Raw genomic sequence first — 4576 nt, 5'->3', positions numbered from 1 at the left:
GTAACTCGGCCACACTTGCTCCGATCTGCCCCAAACTCGACATGCCGGATCACAGTCCTGCCCGGAGCAGGTTTGCCCCACACCCCGACGTGCGCGAAGGCCGACAAGCGTAGGGCGAGGACCCGTCCATCGCCGCTTGCGGCTTTAAATTGTATTGCAGCCCACATTCAAGTATCTTCAGCATAATTAATTTTATTCATAAAGCAATTTGCCAGCACTGACATTTTGATTTGACTCTTAACTGTATATATTTTGGGTTTGTGTGTTTGTTACCACTTTAATTTATAGAAATAATTTATCCATTCATTTTGTTTGTATTAGTGGAAATTTTGTGTATCTTTGTAGTTATTTTGTTTTTGAGAATTACTGCGAATAAGTAGTAATGTGTATGAAATACACACAGATAAATATCTCCATGTACACCATGTGTTAGGTTTGAATATCTATTTGTTCATGGCTTATATATACTTTGCAAAATAAAGTGTTTTTAAAAATTGCACGTCAACCCACTTTTAAGTGTTTTTTATGTCTTTTTAAATTTTAGGCTGTTTGAATGACAATGTCTCAGAAACTAGTAACAATAAAAGACTGAAGGTTTCACTGTTATTTCTGTTATTCCATTTTTTTTATTATAAAATCATTCTCACATTCAAATACAGACAAAGGAAGCGTTTTGATAGTGTTCTATGACTCCTGGTTTGACTTAGCCAAGAGTGAGTCCCATCACATAGTTCACTTATACAATAACAGAGGTCATTTTTAAGCTGCCGATTCTTATTTGTATGGCTTAGGTAAAACAAAAGCTTTCAAAATGTTTCTATTTCATTAAAGTTCATGGTGTGCAACCATTTTGCAGCATTTTCTGTCTGTTGCTATGCCATTGTTACCGAATTGGTGCGTTATAATGAAAAAAAAATGTACGCGGGTACCTTGTGGTGGGCAAAGTATTTGTTTTTATGTAAGCAATTAAATATCATTGGTTCTATTTCATTAAAGTGTATGGTGTGTAAGCATTTTGTGGCATTTTCTGTCTGTTGCTGTCATAATTACAGAATCAACGCATTATAATGAAAAAAAACTGAAGCGGGTAACCTGCGGTGGGAGACAAGTTTGCAGTCCTCCTGTAAAATAATTTAGTGAGTGCCCGAAGATTTTATTGCAGATAATGTTAGTATGAAGTCCCACCTTTTAGACGGTATGTTCAGTTTTTTGAAGCATGCTTGGGCATTGGAGATATTTTGGCCTAAACTTTGGGTATTTTAACAGTTTTCACTGTTGGGTGAGAGAGGCGGTCTTGGCTGACATGATTTGTGTGATGAAACTCGTCGTAGGAGAACGAAACGTTGACAATAGATTGTCCTTGGGTAGGATAACATTCACTAAAAATATGAAAAGATTTGGTTGAATTCTTACAGCAGTAGAGCTTTCTACTTCTGACCATTTTTTAGGCGATTTTTGGTCATTTTGGAAAAAAACAAAACAAGGAGGGGTGGTGAAATCCCCCCAGTTTGACCAAATTTCCTTAAACTTAGACGGAAGTAGTTTTGGGTGGAGCCCTTCAAACTGGCAAAGTTTCATTGAAATCGGTGAGATGGCTTGTGCCACCCCCGCCTGGTCCTATCGTGGATGCACTCTTAAATACTTAGGTATGACAATCACACTGGACCTGTCTTGGTCACTTCACATAAAGTCCACTGTGCAGAAGGCCAGACAGCGTCTCTTCTACCTCAGACATCTGAGAGACTTCAAGCTTCCGCTCACAGTCCTCAGGAACTTTTACACCTGCACCACTGAGAGCATCCTGTGCGGGAGCATCACCACCTGGATGGGCAGCTGCACCAAGCAGGACCTCTCTGCTATCAAAAGGATGGTCCGTTCAGCTGAGCGGACTATCAGATCCACCCTCCCCAACCTGCAGGACATTTACACCCAACGATGCAGGTCAAGAACTGTGAAGATCCTGAAGCAGCTTAGCCATCCTGGAAACTCCCTTTTCTCCCTGCTGCTGTCAGGCCGACGCTATCGTCGCCTAAAGACTGCCACTGAGAGAAGAGTTTCTTCCCTCAGGCCATCCGTTTGCTCAAGTCTGAGCTTTAAACTCGACTGTGCAATACACACCTGTACCTTTTGTAACACAACAGTGTTCCTATTTGCTTTCTTGAACATTTATTTTTTGTATTGAAACTGGATGCTGGTACAAAACACATTTCACTGCACATTGCATCATGTATAACTGTGTATGTGACAAATAATGACATGACTGCTGTCTTTGGCTCCACCTAGTGGAGCACTTTTGGTATTGCTTCATCTTTTCTTCTGCAACAAGCCAGAGGGACAGTGACCAGGTGTTGTGAATTGCAATCAGCCGATTGCTTCAGCTGCGGCGAGGCGTGGCCCGCCATTCACTCTCAGACCTGCATCCAGTATTTAAGATGCCAGCAAGCCACAAGTCGGCGCCAGATCGTTGTAAAATCCATGTTAGCTTTGCTCTCGTCTTTATGCTCTCCTTGCTGCCTTGATTCCTGTTCTTACTTCATTCTCCTGTGCTTGAGTTTCAGCGTGTTCGCTTTCAACCTGTGATCCACTCTTCATTCCTGATTCCCCACTGTTGGATTCCTCTAGCTCCAGCCCTCCATATCCTCTGTGTCCCTCTGCTGAAGTCATCTGGTCCACCTCCGGCTCCCGCTCACTAGTTTCTCGTGTTGTCATAAGCCTCATCTCTCGCCTACTCAATTAGTAGTATTTGGTAGATTTGTATTTGTTGCAGTAGGTTTTTGATTTAGTCATAAGTATAGTTGGTCGTCCTTTAGAGGATGTTTTGTAATATTTCTAGCCGTATCTGTTAGCAGCAGCTTATTTCGCCGGTTTGTTTGGGAACCTTAGTTTGTCTTTTGAATCATTGTTTGTACAATAAATTGTGTTTGATTGATCCTACGTCTTTGTGGTCGAGTCTTTTGTCTGCGCCTGAGCCTTTGTTCAGCAAACCGTGACAAATAAAGTTTATCTCGATCATATCTTTATACATTTTTCTGACTGACAAAGGCAGTTGGTATGAAGTCAGCACTGTAAAGGCCATCATTAAGCACAAATACCACACAGGCTTGTTCAAGTGCCATTTAAACAGTACTGTTGTTCATGTCCCAAACTGAACTATCTGCATCCTAAAATAACACCTCAGAAACAATAAGTCTCCTGACTGAGCAGTAACTAGACACACTACAGATGACGACGACTTCATATTCTGTCGGCTGGTAAGTGTGTTTACATTGATAATACAGTTACATACCTCCAAAACGAAGCAAAAGATCAAAACCTTGCGAGTGTTGTGAGTTTTTCAGCGGGGTCTGTGGGTGTATGAATGTCAGAGCAGTAAGCTGTCCAAGTCAAATTTGTTCAATGAGAGTTGAGTCTGTTCTCCCACAGGATCCCATTGATTTCAGAATCAACAATGACACATAACACAAGAAGTCAGCACACATCTTAACATGACTTACATTAGCCATGTTCCTGTACGAAAGTTAAATAATAGCTATACTGTGCAATTCTGGAGAAATCTGAGGCTTGTAGACTTGCGTACTAGAAGGAGGAAGCTGGTACAGGTGCTGGGATGTTGTGATTTTAAGGCACCCGCTCTGCCAACGGAGCCACAGTCAATGGAAGCTGGAGAAAAGTTGTAAGTAGTCATAACTACCATTAGTTTCTTAAACCGAACATGCTAACATCAGCTAGCCTACAACGAACTCCTTTACGACCAGTTTACTTCAGTTATTAGTGAGAAGTTTCACCTGTTTTATCTGGAAATGTCAATCTGGTTGTTGTAGATGTGTCAGACTTTAGAAATGTTGCTTTCTGCTATAACAGTACTGATAAAAATAATGTTGAAATTAGTCAGATGTCATAGATTTTACCTCACTGTTTCCTGTGCTAGTTTGACAGAACATGTAATCCTTAGTTTGTCCCTGAAAGGATTTCCTCATGACCTGGGGCCTCATTTATCATCAGTGCGTAGAAAAGGTTCTAAATTCTGTCGTACGCGTGAAATTTAGAGTGTACGTAAGTATAAAAAAATTTGTGTTTATCAAACGTACGCACATCAGTGTTGATAAATCCCACTTGTTCTTAACCTCCGTGCTCGTGCATGTTGCCTTCAGGAACGCCTCCAGTTAACCATATAAGGCAACAACATGCCTCTTTATAAAGCAAGTGAAGATTTATTTTTTCCTCACCTGTCATCATCATCATCGCGGCAAACAGACGAAAAAGAGGAACTGGTGCGTGAAGTGTTGCGATAAGCAGCAAAAGGGAAAATGCTGCATGGGACAAGATAACCACCGCGGTTATTTCTGTTGGGTCAGAGGAGAGATCACTGGCAGAAATTTTAAAAAAGCAGTTTGATGTTAAGCTCAGTGCCAAAAAACATGTTACAGCCCATAAAAGAGAAATGGCTGCAACTGGAGGAGGATGAGTTAATACCGGATGTTCACCCAGTGGATAGCCCTGATCACTACAGATGACATGTTTTATTAACCAAACTAAGTCCAGCTAAAACATTTCCACACTCTGTGACACTCACCAA

Source organism: Stegastes partitus, unplaced genomic scaffold (genome assembly GCF_000690725.1).
Source record: "Stegastes partitus isolate 25-593 unplaced genomic scaffold, Stegastes_partitus-1.0.2 Scaffold115, whole genome shotgun sequence".
Classification (NCBI taxonomy): domain Eukaryota; kingdom Metazoa; phylum Chordata; class Actinopteri; family Pomacentridae; genus Stegastes; species Stegastes partitus.
Note: the sequence above shows the minus strand (reverse complement) of the source record.